The sequence below is a fragment of the Bombus affinis genome, unplaced genomic scaffold, assembly GCF_024516045.1.
Source record: "Bombus affinis isolate iyBomAffi1 unplaced genomic scaffold, iyBomAffi1.2 ctg00000206.1, whole genome shotgun sequence".
NCBI lineage: Eukaryota > Metazoa > Arthropoda > Insecta > Hymenoptera > Apidae > Bombus > Bombus affinis.
In genome coordinates this window covers 20,172-40,665 of record NW_026108910.1, presented here as the reverse complement: position 1 = coordinate 40,665, position 20,494 = coordinate 20,172, and the positions used below count along the sequence as shown (strand labels likewise).

At 28.7% G+C, this 20,494-nt stretch overlaps 1 long non-coding RNA gene across 1 annotated transcript; it reads right to left on the bottom strand.

Annotated features, from left to right (window-relative positions):
• Positions 1-205: 205 nt before the first annotated feature.
• LOC126927734 (uncharacterized) lies at positions 206-1,202 on the bottom strand. Its single transcript, XR_007715831.1, has 3 exons — positions 1,004-1,202; positions 541-929; positions 206-381 (listed from the first exon to the last, which is right to left on the bottom strand). It is a non-coding gene; the product is annotated as an uncharacterized LOC126927734 (long non-coding RNA).
• Positions 1,203-20,494: the final 19,292 nt, after the last annotated feature.

Sequence of the window (20,494 nt, the reverse complement as noted above, 5' to 3'; positions counted from 1 at the left end):
ATAACAATACGCGCACATATACATATGCATATATATATTTTACATAATGGAAAATTACATTGTGAAATGTATATACATATATACACATAGTATTATATCGAACAACTACTCATCTAATATACAAAACCACCTTGTAAAAATTACATTACTGAACATTCAACTAAACCAACTGAAGATTTAGTATAATAATATATAGTAATATAATAATATATATATATACATAGATATGTGAAATAGCGTTGTATATAACCGGAAACAATACAAATGTCACACGACTTCTTCAACAACTTCGACTCTTCGTTCCTGCCGACAACACCTCACACGATGACTGCGTCTTCTAGGGCCACTTACGGATTCTTTACAATTCTTCTTCTTCTTGCACTGAAATATCATATGCAGTGAATAAAATACGAAAGAAGCAGGATGAACTAAATAAAAGAAATCATAACAAGATACACACCGAGACAGTCCGCATGGGAACCTCTGACAAAGATACCTCCGTATCTATCATTAAACGCATAATAATCAAGACGCACAAACCTCATTTGGAAGTCGACACCACTCACAGCGTGCCAATGCAAGGGAGGAAAACGAATGAAATTGTATTTCGTGAAGACGTTTCACCACTTTCCATAGATCAGAAACTGGAGTTACACAACTAATAACCTAATAACAAGAAAGTAATATAAAATATACACGATTTAATATATAGCAAATATGGACATATAAATCTACAAGGAGCAAAATATATCTCATATTGTCAAATAAAACCAAATTGTCAAAAGATCATCAGGACACGACGCCAACGAGGGTGCCACTGTGCCTATTTGGATGGAAAACCGCCACTTCAGCATCATCCTTCGCACATATTCACACACGCACGTCGATCACGTCATCTCGTACCATTCACATATCTTCTTCCTCTTGCGCTAAAACAAATTCACAAGTTTAAGGAAACAAACAACATGCGAAACGAGATAGAATACTAAAAACACATACTCACACAGTTCGCACAGGCGCGGACGCTTTTGTATCCATCACTCAACATAACCTGTAATCATCAAAATCCACGTTCTCTCATGGAAACTCTAAAAACCTGCAGCATTGCGATTCCCACCGGAACGAACTGTCACGTGACTGTCATCCCATTGGGGATGTCATTATAAAAAGCGTAGCGACACAATTCAAATCAGAGTAATCGTTACCAGCTGAATAAAGGAATAGAAGAGAGTAATTGTTAGCGTTCGGGAGAATTTAGCGAAAAATAAAGAAGAGTCAGATTAATTGTTAGCGTTAGCGTTAGCGATTAATTGTTAGTGGTTCAGTTAGAACAATCAGAGTAATTGTGAAAAGAGAGTAACTGCCATTAGTTGGTTCAGTTAGAATATAGTCAGAGAAATTGTTAGCGTTCGGGAGAATTTAACGAAATTAAAGAAGAGTAATTCAGTTAGAATAAAGAAATAGGATAGAGCAATTGTGATTAGTTGGTTCAGGAGAATTTAGCGAAAATAAGGAGAGTAATTGTTAGTCGTTCAATTGAATTTGAGTGAGTCTGATATCAGTTCGTTCAGTTGATTTAATTAGAATTTAAGTTAGGATTAGAGAATAATTGTTCGTTCCAGTTCGAGTTTAAGAATTACGAGATATAAATGTTATTAGTCAGTTCGAATTATAAAATAATTGTTATTAGTCAGTTAGAATTAAAACAATAGTTGGCTCAAGTTTTTGTGTTAGAATTTCGAATTGTTAAACACGTCCGGACACACTGTTGTTTACACTGTTCAAATTAAATAAAGATTAAAACGAAAAATTATAGAAGTGTCGATCTTTGTAAAACCGGAATCACCCCAGCGGCCTGCCCATTCATCAGCGGAGACCAACGTCAGGTGAGTCAACTTTAATTATTATTAATAATTAATAATTAAAATAATAGATAATATCAATGATTAGTATAATTCGTCATTAATTCCGCCTGTAATAATTATTTATAATATAATTGTTTATTCCAAACAATCCTCTCCCGTGCTAGTATTCCTGCACATAGCAGGTTAGCCGAAACGTGGAGATTGTTGACCAGTGGCCTAAACTCCGGTCAACGCTACATAATCTAACAAGAAATATCTAATTGAAACAGTCCTTAGACTGTTTCTGGTGGCAGCGACTACTACATTGTTTAAAATTTCAAAATTTGGATAGCGAAACGTAACAGTATAACGTTATAACGCATTACGTTATATAGTATAACGTTATATGGTATATCGTTATAACGTATTACGTTATATAGCATAACGTTATATGGTATATCGTTATAACGTATTACGTTATATAGCATAACGTTATAACGCATTGCGTTATATAGTGTAACGTTATGTGGCATATCCTTATAACATATTACGTTATATAGTATAATGTTATAACGCATTACGTTATATAGTATAACGTTATATAGTATATCGTTATAACGCATTACGTTATATAGTATAACGTTATATGGTATATCGTTATAACGTATTACGTTACATAGCATAACGTTAGATGGTATACCGTTATAACGTATTACGTTATATAGTACACCGTTATACGGTATATCGTTATAACGTATTACGTTACATAGCATAATGTTAGATGGTATATCGTTATAACGTATTACGTTATATAGTATAACGTAATGTGGCATATCCTTATAACGTATTACGTTATATAGTATAACGTTATATAGAGTATCGGTGTAACGCATTCCGTTATATTGTATAACGTTAAATGGTATATCGTTATAACGTATTACGTTATATAGCATAACGTTATAACGCATTGCGTTGTATATATTAACGTTATATAGTATAATGTTATAACGTATTACGTTATATGGTATAACGTTATATGGCATATCCATCTAACGTATTACGTTATATAGTATAACGTTATAACACATTACGTTATATAGTATAACGTTATATAGTATATCGTTATAACGCATTACGTTATATAGTATAACGTTATAACGCATTACGTTATATAGTATAACGTTATATAGTATATCGGTATAACGCATTACGTTATATAGTATAACGTTATATGGTATATCGTTATAACGTATTACGTTATATAGTATAACGTTATATGGCATATCTATATACCCCATTACGTTACATAGTATAACGTTATAACGCATTACGTCATATAGTATAACGTTGTATGTCATGTCCTTATAACGTATTACGTTATATAGTATAACGTTACAATGCATTACGTTATATAGTATACCGTTATATGTCATATCCTTATAACGTATTACGTTATATAGTATAACGTTATATGGCATACCTATATAACGCATTACGTTATATAGTATAACGTTATATAGTATATCGGTATAACGCATTACGTTATATAGTATAACGTTATATGGTATATCGTTATAACGTATTACGATATATAGCATAACGTTATATGGTATATCGTTATAGCGTATTACGTTATAAAGCATAACGTTATAACGCATTACGTTATATAGTATAACGTTATGTGACATATCCTTATAACATATTACGTTATATAGTATAACGTTATATAGTATATCGTTATAACGCATTACGTTATATAGTATAACGTTATATGGAATATCGTTATAACGTATTACGTTATATGGCATAACGTTATATGGTATATCGTTATAACGTATTACGTTATATAGCATAACGTTATAACGCATTGCGTTATATAATATAACGTTATATAGTATAACGTTACAACGCAATACGTTATATAGTATAACGTTATAACGCATTACGTTATATAGTATAACGTTATATGGCATATCTATATACCGCATTACGTTACATAGTATAACGTTATAACGCATTACGTCATATAGTATAACGTTGTATGTCATGTCCTTATAACGTATTACGTTATATAGTATAACGTTATAATGCATTACGTTATATAGTATAACGTTATATGTCATATCCTTATAACGTATTACGTTATATAGCATCACGTTATATGGCATATCTATATAACGCATTACGTTATATAGTATAACGTTATAACGCATTACGCTATATAGTGTAACGTTATAACGCATTACGTTATATAGTATAACGTCATGTGGCATATCCTTGTAACGTATTACGTTATATAGTAGAACGTTATAATGCATTACGTTATGTAGTATAACGCTATATGGCATATCCATATAACGTATTACATTATATAGTACAACGTTTATAACGCGTTACGTTATATAGTATAACCTTATATGGTATATCGTTATAGCGTATTACGTTATATAGCATAACCTTATAAGGTATATAGTTATAACGTATTACGTTATATAGCATAACGTTATAACGCATTACGTTATATAGTATAACGTCATGTGGCATATCCTTATAACGTATTACGTTATATAGTATAACGTTATATGGTATATCGTGATAACGTATTTCTTTACATAGCATAACGTTAGATGGTATATCGTTATAACGTATTACGTTATATAGTATAACGTCATATGGCATATCCTTATAACGTATTACGTTATATAGTATAACGTTATAACGCATTACGTTATATAGTATAACGTTATATAGAGTATCGGTATAACGCATTACGTTGTATAGTATAACGTTATATGGTATATGGTTATAACGCATTACGTTATATAGCATAACGTTATATGGTATATCGTTATAACGTATTACGTTATATAGCATAACGTTATAACGCATTGCGTTATATAGATTAACGTTATATAGTATAATGTTATAACGTATTACGTTATATGGTATAACGTTATATGGCATATCCATCTAACGTATTACGTTATATAGTATAACGTTATAACGCATTACGTTATATTGTATAACGTTATATAGTATATCGTTATAACGCATTACGTTATATAGTATAACGTTATATGGTATATCGTTATAGCATATTACGTTATATAGCATAACCTTATATGCTATATAGTTATAACGTATTACGTCATATAGCATAACGTTAGATGGTATATCGTTATAACGTATTACGTTATATAGTATAACGTCATGTGGTATATCCTTATAACGTATTACGTTATATAATATAACGTTATATCGCATTACGTTATATAGTATAATGCTATAACGCATTACGTTATGTAGTATAACGTTATATAGTATATCGGTATAACGCATTACGTTATATAGTATAACGTTATATGGTATATCGTTATAACGTATTACGTTATATAGCATAACGTTATAACGCATTACGTTATATAATATAGCGTTATACAGTATAACGTTATAACGCATTACGTTATATAGTATAACGTTATGTGGCATATCCATGTAACGTATTACGTTATATAGTATAACGTTACAACGCAATACGTTATATAGTATAACGCTATAACGCATAACGTTATATAGTATAACGATATATGGCATAACTATATAACGCATTACGTTACATAGTATAACCTTATAACGCATTTCGTCATATAGTATAACGTTGTATGTCATGTCCTTATAACGTATTACGTTATATAGTATAACGTTATAATGCATTACGTTATATAGTATAACGTTATATGGCATATCCATATAACGTATTACGTTATATGGTATAACGTTATATGGCATATCCATATAACGTATTACGTTATATGGTATATCGTTATAGCCTATTACGTTATATAGCATAACCTTATATGGTATATAGTTATAACGTATTACGTTATATAGCATAACGTTATAACGCATTACGTTATATGGTATAACGTTATCTGGCATATCCTTATAACATATTACGTTATATAGTATAACGTCATGTGGCAAATCCTTATAACGTATAACGTTATATATTATAACGTTATAATGCACTACATTATATAGTATAACGTTATATGGCATATCCATATAACGTATTACGTTATATAGTATAACGTTATAACGCATGCCGTTATGTAGTATAACGTTATAACGCATTACGTTATATAGTATAACGTTATATAGTATATCGGTATAACGCATTACGTTATTTAGTATAACGTTATATGGTATATCGTTATAACGTATTACGTTATGAGGAATAACGTTATATGGTATATCGTTATAACGTATTACGTTATATAGCATAACGTTATATGGTATATCGTTATAACGTATTACGTTATATAGCATAACGTTATAACGCATTGCGTTATATAGTATAACGTTATGTGGCATATCCTTATAACATATTACGTTATATAGTATAATGTTATAACGCATTACGTTATATAGTATAACGTTATATGGTATATCGTTATAACGTATTACGTTACATAGCATAACGTTAGATGGTATATCCTTATAACGTATTACGTTATATAGTATAACGTTATATGGCATATCCATATAACGTATAACGTTATATAGTATAACGTTATAACCCATTACGTTATATAGTATAACTTCATAACGCATTACGTTATACAGTATAACGTTCTATAGTATAATGTTATAACGTATTACGTTATATGGTAAGACGTTATAACGTATTACGTTATATAGCATAATGTTATAACGCATTACGTTATATAGTATAACGTTATATGGTATATCGTTATAACGTATTACGTTATATAGCATAACGTTATAACGCATTATGTTATATAGTATAACGTTATATGGTATATCCTTATAACGTATTACGTTATATAGTATAACGTTATAGCGCATTACGTTATATAGTATAACGTTATATGGTATATCGTTATAACGTATTACGTTATATAGCATAACGTTATATGGTATTTAGTTATAACGTATTACGTTACATAGCATAATGTTATAACGCATTACATTATATAATATAATGATATAACGTATTACGTTACATAGTATTACGTTATGTGGCATAACCATATAACGTATTACGTTACATAGTATAATGTTATAACGTATTAAGATATATACTATAACGTTATGTGGCATATCCATATAACGTATTACGTTATATACTATAAGGTTATAACGCATTACGTTATATAGTATAACGTTATATTGGATATCCATATAACGTATTACGTTATATAGTATAACGTTATATGGCATATCCATATAACGTATTACGTTATATAGTATAACGCTATAACGCATTACGTTATATAGTATAACGTTATATGTCATATCCTTGTAACGTATTACGTTATATAGTATAACGTTATAACGCATTAAGTTATATAGTATAACGTTATATGTCATATCCTTGTAACGTATTACGTTATATAGTATAACGTTATAACGCATTAAGTTATATAGTATAACGTTATATAGTATATCGTTATAACGTATTACGTTATATACTATAACGTTATGTGGCATATCCTTATAACGTATTACGTTATATAGTATAACGTTATGTGGCATATCCTTATAACGTATTACGTTATATAGTATAACGTTATGTGGCATAACCTTATAACGTATTTCGTTATATAGTCTAACGTTATATGGCATATCCATATAACGTATTACGTTATATAGTATAAGGTTATAACGCATTACGTTATATAGTATAACGTTATATGGCATATCCATATAACGTATTACGTTGTACAGTATAACGTTATAACGCATTACGTTATATAGTATAACGTTATGTGGCATATCCTTATAACGTATTACGTTATATAGTGTAACGTTATAACGCATTACGTTATATAGTATAACGTTATATGTCATATCCTTATAAGGCATTACGTTATATAGTATAACGTTATGTGGTATATCCTTAGAACGTATTACGTTATATAGTATAACGTTATAACGCATTACGTCATATAGTGTAATGTTATATGGCATATCCTTATAACGTATTACGTTATATAGTATAACGTTATAACGCATTACGTTATACAGTATAACGTTATGTGGCATATCCATATAACGTATTACGTTATATAGTATAACGTTACAACGCAATACGTTATATAGTATAACGCTATAACGCATAACGTTATATAGTATAACGATATATGGCATATCTATATAACGCATTACGTTACATAGTATAACCTTATAACGCATTTCGTCATATAGTATAACGTTGTATGTCATGTCCTTATAACGTATTACGTTATATAGTATAACGTTATAATGCATTACGTTAATAGTATAACGTTATATGGCATATCCATATAACGTATTACGTTATATGGAATAACGTTATATGGCATATCCATATAACGTATTACGTTATATGGTATATCGTTATAGCGTATTACGTTATATAGCATAACCTTATATGGTATTTAGTTATAACGTATTACGTTACATAGCATAATGTTATAACGCATTACATTATATAATATAATGATATAACGTATTACGTTACATAGTATTACGTTATGTGGCATAACCATATAACGTATTACGTTACATAGTATTACGTTATGTGGCATAACCATATAACGTATTACGTTACATAGTATAATGTTATAACGTATTACGATATATGGTATAACGTTATGTGGCATATCCATATAACGTATTACGTTATATAGTATAACGTTATAACGGGTTACGTTATATAGTATAACCTTATATGGTATATCGTTATAGCGTATTACGTTATATAGCATAACCTTATAAGGTATATAGTTATAACGTATTAAGTTATATAGCATAACGTTATAACGCATTGCGTTATATAGTATAACGTTATGTGGCATATCCTTATAACATATTACGTTATATAGTATAATGTTATAACGCATTACGTTATATAGTATAACGTTATATGGTATATCGTTATAACGTATTACGTTACATAGCATAACGTTAGATGGTATATCCTTATAACGTATGACGTTATATAGTATAACGTTATATGGCATATCCATATAACGTATTACGTTATATGGTATATCGTTATAGCGTATTACGTTATATAGCATAACCTTATATGGTATTTAGTTATAACGTATTACGTTACATAGCATAATGTTATAACGCATTACATTATATAATATAATGATATAACGTATTACGTTACATAGTATTACGTTATGTGGCATAACCATATAACGTATTACGTTACATAGTATAATGTTATAACGTATTACGATATATGGTATAACGTTATGTGGCATATCCATATAACGTATTACGTTATATAGTATAACGTTATAACGGGTTACGTTATATAGTATAACCTTATATGGTATATCGTTATAGCGTATTACGTTATATAGCATAACCTTATAAGGTATATAGTTATAACGTATTACGTTATATAGCATAACGTTATAACGCATTGCGTTATATAGTATAACGTTATGTGGCATATCCTTATAACATATTACGTTATATAGTATAATGTTATAACGCATTACGTTATATAGTATAACGTTATATGGTATATCGTTATAACGTATTACGTTACATAGCATAACGTTAGATGGTATATCCTTATAACGTATTACGTTATATAGTATAACGTTATATGGCATATCCATATAACGTATAACGTTATATAGTATAACGTTATAACCCATTACGTTATATAGTATAACGTCATAACGCATTACGTTATACAGTATAACGTTCTATAGTATAATGTTATAACGTATTACGTTGTATGGTAAGACGTTATAACGTATTACGTTATATAGCATAATGTTATAACGCATTACGTTATATAGTATAACGTTATATGGTATATCGTTATAACGTATTACGTTATATAGCATAACGTTATAACGCATTATGTTATATAGTATAACGTTATATGGTATATCCTTATAACGTACTACGTTATATAGTATAACGTTATAGCGCATTACGTTATATAGTATAACGTTATATGGTATATCGTTATAACGTATTACGTTATATAGCATAACGTTATATGGTATTTAGTTATAACGTATTACGTTACATAGCATAATGTTATAACGCATTACATTATATAATATAATGATATAACGTATTACGTTACATAGTATTACGTTATGTGGCATAACCATATAACGTATTACGTTACATAGTATAATGTTATAACGTATTACGATATATAGTATAACGTTATGTGGCATATCCATATAACGTATTACGTTATATAGTATAAGGTTATAACGCATTACGTTATATAGTATAACGTTATATTGGATATCCATATAACGTATTACGTTATATAGTATAACGTTATATGGCATATCCATATAACGTATTACGTTATATAGTATAACGTTATAACGCATTACGTTATATAGTATAACGTTATATGTCATATCCTTGTAACGTATTACGTTATATAGTATAACGTTATAACGCATTAAGTTATATAGTATAACGTTATATGTCATATCCTTGTAACGTATTACGTTATATAGTATAACGTTATAACGCATTAAGTTATATAGTATAACGTTATATGGCATATCCATACAACGTATTACGTTGTATAGTATAACGTTATAACGCATTACGTTATATAGTATAACGTTATATGGCATATCCATACAACGTATTACGTTGTATAGTATAACGTTATAACGCATTACGTTATATAGTATAACGTAATGTGGCATATCCTTATAACGTATTACGTTATATAGTGTAACGTTATAACGCATTAAGTTATACAGTATAACGTTATATGTCATATCCTTATAAGGCATTACGTTATATAGTATAACGTTATGTGGCATATCCTTAGAACGTATTACGTTATATAGTATAACGTTATAACGCATTACGTCATATAGTGTAATGTTATATGGCATATCCTTATAACGTATTACGTTATATAGTATAACGTTATAACGCATTACGTTATACAGTATAACGTTATATAGTGTAACGTTATGTGGCATAACCTTATAACGTATTACGTTATATAGTATAAGGTTATAACGCATTACGTTATATAGTATAACGTTATATGGCAAATCCATATAACGTATTACGTTATATAGTATAATGTTATAACGCATTACGTTATATAGTAAAACGTTATATGTCATATCCTTATAACGTATTACGTTATATAGTATAACGTTATAACGCATTACGTTATACAGTATAACGTTATATAGTGTAACGTTATGTGGCATAACCTTATAACGTATTACGCTATATAGTGTAACGTTATAACGCATTAAGTTATACAGTATAACGTTATATGTCATATCCTTATAAGGCATTACGTTATATAGTATAACGTTATGTGGCATATCCTTAGAACGTATTACGTTATATAGTATAACGTTATAACGCATTACGTCATATAGTGTAATGTTATATGGCATATCCTTATAACGTATTACGTTATATAGTATAACGTTATAACGCATTACGTTATACAGTATAACGTTATATAGTGTAACGTTATGTGGCATAACCTTATAACGTATTACGTTATATAGTATAAGGTTATAACGCATTACGTTATATAGTATAACGTTATATGGCAAATCCATATAACGTATTACGTTATATAGTATAATGTTATAACGCATTACGTTATATAGTAAAACGTTATATGTCATATCCTTATAACGTATTACGTTATATAGTATAACGTTATAACGCATTACGTTATACAGTATAACGTTATATAGTATAATGTTATAACGCATTACGTTATATAGTATAACGTTATGTGGCATATCCATATAACGTATTACGTTATATAGTATAACGTTACAACGCAATACGTTATATAGTATAACGCTATAACGCATAACGTTATATAGTATAACGATATATGGCATATCTATATAACGCATTACGTTACATAGTATAACCTTATAACGCATTTCGTCATATAGTATAACGTTGTATGTCATGTCCTTATAACGTATTACGTTATATAGTATAACGTTATAATGCATTACGTTAATAGTATAACGTTATATGGCATATCCATATAACGTATTACGTTATATGGTATAACGTTATATGGTATATCGTTATAGCGTATTACGTTATATAGCATAACCTTATATGGTATTTAGTTATAACGTATTACGTTACATAGCAAAATGTTATAACGCATTACATTATATAATATAATGATATAACGTATTACGTTACATAGTATTACGTTATGTGGCATAACCATATAACGTATTACGTTACATAGTATAATGTTATAACGTATTACGATATATGGTATAACGTTATGTGGCATATCCATATAACGTATTACGTTATATAGTATAACGTTATAACGGGTTACGTTATATAGTATAACCTTATATGGTATATCGTTATAGCGTATTACGTTATATAGCATAACCTTATAAGGTATATAGTTATAACGTATTACGTTATATAGCATAACGTTATAACGCATTGCGTTATATAGTATAACGTTATGTGGCATATCCTTATAACATATTACGTTATATAGTATAATGTTATAACGCATTACGTTATATAGTATAGCGTTATATGGTATATCGTTATAACGTATTACGTTACATAGCATAACGTTAGATGGTATATCCTTATAACGTATTACGTTATATAGTATAACGTTATATGGCATATCCATATAACGTATAACGTTATATAGTATAACGTTATAACCCATTACGTTATATAGTATAACGTCATAACGCATTACGTTATACAGTATAACGTTCTATAGTATAATGTTATAACGTATTACGTTGTATGGTAAGACGTTATAACGTATTACGTTATATAGCATAATGTTATAACGCATTACGTTATATAGTATAACGTTATATGGTATATCGTTATTACGTATTACGTTATATAGCATAACGTTATAACGCATTATGTTATATAGTATAACGTTATATGGTATATCCTTATAACGTACTACGTTATATAGTATAACGTTATAGCGCATTACGTTATATAGTATAACGTTATATGGTATATCGTTATAACGTATTACGTTATATAGCATAACGTTATATGGTATTTAGTTATAACGTATTACGTTACATAGCATAATGTTATAACGCATTACATTATATAATATAATGATATAACGTATTACGTTACATAGTATTACGTTATGTGGCATAACCATATAACGTATTACGTTACATAGTATAATGTTATAACGTATTACGATATATAGTATAACGTTATGTGGCATATCCATATAACGTATTACGTTATATAGTATAAATTTATAACGCATTACGTTATATAGTATAACGTTATATTGGATATCCATATAACGTATTACGTTATATAGTATAACGTTATATGGCATATCCATATAACGTATTACGTTATATAGTATAACGTTATAACGCATTACGTTATATAGTATAACGTTATATGTCATATCCTTGTAACGTATTACGTTATATAGTATAACGTTATAACGCATTAAGTTATATAGTATAACGTTATATGTCATATCCTTGTAACGTATTACGTTATATAGTATAACGTTATAACGCATTAAGTTATATAGTATAACGTTATATGGCATATCCATACAACGTATTACGTTGTATAGTATAACGTTATAACGCATTACGTTATATAGTATAACGTTATATGGCATATCCATACAACGTATTACGTTGTATAGTATAACGTTATAACGCATTACGTTATATAGTATAACGTAATGTGGCATATCCTTATAACGTATTACGTTATATAGTGTAACGTTATAACGCATTAAGTTATACAGTATAACGTTATATGTCATATCCTTATAAGGCATTACGTTATATAGTATAACGTTATGTGGCATATCCTTAGAACGTATTACGTTATATAGTATAACGTTATAACGCATTACGTCATATAGTGTAATGTTATATGGCATATCCTTATAACGTATTACGTTATATAGTATAACGTTATAACGCATTACGTTATACAGTATAACGTTATATAGTGTAACGTTATGTGGCATAACCTTATAACGTATTACGTTATATAGTATAAGGTTATAACGCATTACGTTATATAGTATAACGTTATATGGCAAATCCATATAACGTATTACGTTATATAGTATAATGTTATAACGCATTACGTTATATAGTAAAACGTTATATGTCATATCCTTATAACGTATTACGTTATATAGTATAACGTTATAACGCATTACGTTATACAGTATAACGTTATATAGTATAATGTTATAACGCATTACGTTATATAGTATAACGTTATGTGGCATAACCTTATAACGTATTACGTTATATAGTATAAGGTTATAACGCATTACGTTATATAGTATAACGTTATATGGCATATCCATATAACGTATTACGTTATATAGTATAAGGTTATAACGCATTACGTTATATAGTATAACGTTATATGGCATATCCATATAACGTATAACGTTATATAGCATAACGTTATAACGCATTGCGTTATATAGTATAACGTTATGTGGCATATCCTTATAACATATTACGTTATATAGTATAATGTTATAACGCATTACGTTATATAGTATAACGTTATATGGTATATCGTTATAACGTATTACGTTACATAGCATAACGTTAGATGGTATATCCTTATAACGTATTACGTTATATAGTATAACGTTATATGGCATATCCATATAACGTATAACGTTATATAGTATAACGTTATAACCCATTACGTTATATAGTATAACGTCATAACGCATTACGTTATACAGTATAACGTTCTATAGTATAATGTTATAACGTATTACGTTGTATGGTAAGACGTTATAACGTATTACGTTATATAGCATAACGTTATAACGCATTATGTTATATAGTATAACGTTATATGGTATATCCTTATAACGTATTACGTTATATAGTATAACGTTATAGCGCATTACGTTGTATAGTATAACGTTATATGGTATATCGTTATAACGTATTACGTTATATAGCATAACGTTATATGGTATTTTGTTATAACGTATTACGTTACATAGCATAATGTTATAACGCATTACATTATATAATATAATGATATAACGTATTACGTTACATAGTATTACGTTATGTGGCATAACCATATAACGTATTACGTTACATAGTATAATGTTATAACGTATTACGATATATAGTATAACGTTATGTGGCATATCCATATAACGTATTACGTTATATAGTATAAGGTTATAACGCATTACGTTATATAGTATAACGTTATATTGGATATCCATATAACGTATTACGTTATATAGTATAACGTTATATGGCATATCCATATAACGTATTACGTTATATAGTATAACGTTATAACGCATTACGTTATATAGTATAACGTTATATGTCATATCCTTGTAACGTATTACGTTATATAGTATAACGTTATAACGCATTAAGTTATATAGTATAACGTTATATGTCATATCCTTGTAACGTATTACGTTATATAGTATAACGTTATAACGCATTAAGTTATATAGTATAACGTTATATAGTATATCGTTATAACGTATTACGTTATATACTATAACGTTATGTGGCATATCCTTATAACGTATTACGTTATATAGTATAACGTTATGTGGCATATCCTTATAACGTATTACGTTATATAGTATAACGTTATGTGGCATAACCTTATAACGTATTTCGTTATATAGTCTAACGTTATATGGCATATCCATATAACGTATTACGTTATATAGTATAAGGTTATAACGCATTACGTTATATAGTATAACGTTATATGGCATATCCATATAACGTATTACGTTATATAGTATAACGTTATAACGCATTACGTCATATAGTGTAATGTTATATGGCATATCCTTATAACGCATTGCGTTATATAGTATAACGTTATGTGGTATATCCTTATAACGTATTACGTTATATATTATAACGTTATAATGCATTACGGTATATAGTATAACGTTATAACGCATTACGTTATACAGTATAACGTTATATAGCATAATGTTATAACGCAATACGTTATATAGTATAACGTTATATGGCATATCTATATAACGCATTACGTTACATAGTATAACCTTATAACGCATTTCGTCATATAGTATAACGTTGTATGTCATGTCCTTATAACGTATTACGTTATATAGTATAACGTTATAATGCATTACGTTATATAGTATAACGTTATATGGCATATCCATATAACGTATTACGTTATATGGTATAACGTTATATGGCATATCCATATAACGTATTACGTTATATGGTATATCGTTATACCGTATTACGTTATATAGCATAACCTTATATGGTATATAGTTATAACGTATTACGTTATATAGCATAACGTTATAACGCATTACGTTATATGGTATAACGTTATTTGGCATATCCTTATAACATATTACGTTATATAGTATAACGTCATGTGGCATATCCTTATAACGTATAACGTTATATAGTATAACGTTATAATGCACTACGTTATATAGTATAACGTTATATGGCATATCCATATAACGTATTACGTTATATAGTATAACGTTATAACGCATGACGTTATGTAGTATAACGTTATAACGCATTACGTTATATAGTATAACGTTATATAGTATATCGGTATAACGCATTACGTTATTTAGTATAACGTTATATGGTATATCGTTATAACGTATTACGTTATGAGGAATAACGTTATATGGTATATCGTTATAACGTATTACGTTATATAGCATAACGTTATATGGTATATCGTTATAACGTATTACGTTATATAGCATAACGTTATAACGCATTGCGTTATATAGTATAACGTTATGTGGCATATCCTTATAACATATTACGTTATATAGTATAATGTTATAACGCATTACGTTATATAGTATAACGTTATATGGTATATCGTTATAACGTATTACGTTACATAGCATAACGTTAGATGGTATATCCTTATAACGTATGACGTTATATAGTATAACGTTATATGGCATATCCATATAACGTATTACGTTATATGGTATATCGTTATAGCGTATTACGTTATATAGCATAACCTTATATGGTATTTAGTTATAACGTATTACGTTACATAGCATAATGTTATAACGCATTACATTATATAATATAATGATATAACGTATTACGTTACATAGTATTACGTTATGTGGCATAACCATATAACGTATTACGTTACATAGTATAATGTTATAACGTATTACGATATATGGTATAACGTTATGTGGCATATCCATATAACGTATTACGTTATATAGTATAACGTTATAACGGGTTACGTTATATAGTATAACCTTATATGGTATATCGTTATAGCGTATTACGTTATATAGCATAACCTTATAAGGTATATAGTTATAACGTATTACGTTATATAGCATAACGTTATAACGCATTACGTTATATTGTATAACGTTATATGTCATATCCTTATAACGTATTACGTTATATAGTATAACGTTATAACGCATTACGTTATATAGTATAACGTTATATAGTATATCGTTATAACGTATTACGTTATATACTATAACGTTATGTGGCATATCCTTATAACGTATTACGTTATATAGTATAACGTTATGTGGCATAACCTTATAACGTGTTACGTTATATAGTATAACGTTATATGTCATATCCTTATAACATATTACGTTATATAGTATAACGTTATAACGTATTACGTTATATAGTATAACCTTATAACGCATTACGTTATATAGTATAACGTTATATGTCATATCCTTATAACGTATTACGTCATATAGTATAACGTTATAACGCATTACGTTATATAGTATAACGTTATATGGTATATCGTTATAACGTATTACGTTATACAGTATAACGTTATAGCGCATTACGATATACAGTATAACGTTATATGGCATATCCATATATCGTATTACGTTATATAGTATAACGTTATAACGCATTACGTTATATAGTATAACGTTATATAATATATCGTTATAACGTATTACGATATATAGTATAACGTTATGTGGCGTATCCTTCTAACGTATTACGTTATATAGTATAACGTTATGTGGCATATCCTTATAACGTATTACGTTATATAGTGTAACGTTATAACGCATTACGTTATATAGTGTAACGTTATATGTCATATCCTTATAACGCATTACGTTATATAGTATAACGTTATGTGGCATATCCTTATAACGTATTACGTTATATAGTATAACGTTATAACGCATTACGTCATATAGTGTAATGTTATATGGCATATCCTTATAACGTATTGCGTTATATAGTATAACGTTATGTGGCATATACTTATAACGTATTACGTTACATAGTGTAACGTTATAACGGATTACGTTATATAGTATAACGCTTTGTGGCATATCCTTATAACGTATTACGTTATATAGTATAACGTTATAACGCATTACGTTATATAGTACAACGTTATATAATATATCGTTATAACGCATTACGTTATATACTATAACGTCATGTGGCATATCCTTATAACGTATTGCGTTATATAGTATAACGTTATGTGGCATATCCTTATAACGTATTACGTTATATAGTGTAACGTTATAACGCATAACGTTATATAGTATAACGTTATATGGCATATCCTTCTAACGTATTACGTTATATAGCATAACGTTATAACGCATTACGTTATATTGTATAACGTTATATGTCATATCCTTATAACGTATTACGTTATATAGTATAACGTTATAACGCATTACGTTATATAGTATAACGTTATATAGTATATCGTTATAACGTATTACGTTATATACTATAACGTTATGTGGCATATCCTTATAACGTATTACGTTATATAGTATAACGTTATGTGGCATAACCTTATAACGTGTTACGCTATATAGTATAACGTTATATGTCATATCCTTATAACATATTACGTTATATAGTATAACGTTATAACGTATTACGTTATATAGTATAACCTTATAACGCATTACGTTATATAGTATAACGTTATATGTCATATCCTTATAACGTATTGCGTTATATAGTATAACGTTATAACGCATTACGTTATATAGTATAACGTTATATAGTATATCGTTATAACGCATTACGTTATATAATATAACGTTATGTGGCATATCCTTATAACGTATTACGTTATATAGTATAACGTTATATGTCATATCCTTATAACGTATTACGTTATATAGTATAACGTTATATGGTATATCGTTATAACGAATTACGTTATATAGTATAACGTTATAGCGCATTACGATATACAGTATAACGTTATATGGCATATCCATATATCGTATTACGTTATATAGTATAACGTTATATAGTATATCGTTATAACGTATTACGATATATAGTATAACGTTATGTGGCATGTCCTTCTAACGTATTACGTTATATAGTATAACGTTATGAGGCTTATCCTTATAACGTATTACGTTATATAGTGTAACGTTATAACGCATTACGTTATATAGTATAACGTTATATGTCATATCCATATAACGCAATACGTTATATAGTATAACGTTATGTGGCATATCGTTATAACGTATTACGTTATATAGTATAACGTTATAACGCATTACGTCATATAGTGTAATGTTATGTGGCATATCCTTATAACGTATTGCGTTATATATTATAACGTTATGTGGCATATCCTTATAACGTATTACGTTATATAGTGTAATGTTATAACGCATTACGTTATATAGTATAACGTTATATAGTATATCGTTATATCGTATTACGATATATAGTATAACGTTATGTGGCATATCCTTATAACGTGTTACGTTATATAGTATAACGTTATGTGGCATATCCTTATAACGTATTACGTTATATAGTGTAACGTTATAACGCATTACGTTATATAGTATAACGTTATATGTCATATCCTTATAACGCATTACGTTATATAGTATAACGTTATGTGGCATATCCTTATAACGTATTACGTTATATAGTATAAAGTTATAACGCATTACGTCATATAGTGTAATGTTATATGGCATATCCTTATAACGTATTACGTTATATAGTATAACGTTATGTGGCATATCCTTATAACGTATTACGTTATATAGTGTAACGTTATAACGCATTACGTTATATAGTATAACGTTATGTGGCATATCCTTATAACGTATTACGTTGGGCACGTGATGATGGCGGCAAGCAGAACGGACACGTGTACGACGCTCCGTAGGCATAACCGAAATATCTGGGTAAATTAAAGAACTCGGGCGGAAAGTGCACGAAAGTGAAGTTTCTAGTGCTCCGGAATGAGTGGGAATACAAGAAATAAGGGAGCTCGCTGGTATAAAAGCGAGAGATCGATTGAAAGTGCTGTGTGTGGAAAGTGAGGTTAGGGGTAGAGGGAAGGCCATCTTGGGTCGCGAGACCGAAGCGCCACCGGGCGGGCTACCTGGGTAACCAAAGAGCGGGAGAGCGCCCCCGTGGAGGGCCAGTCAAAACTCCCCGCGTCGAACAGTGATAGGGACACTGCGAGTTTAAGTATCCGGTCATCAGACAGACGACTGGCGACCTTACGACGACATCGGCAAGTATTTAGGACACGAA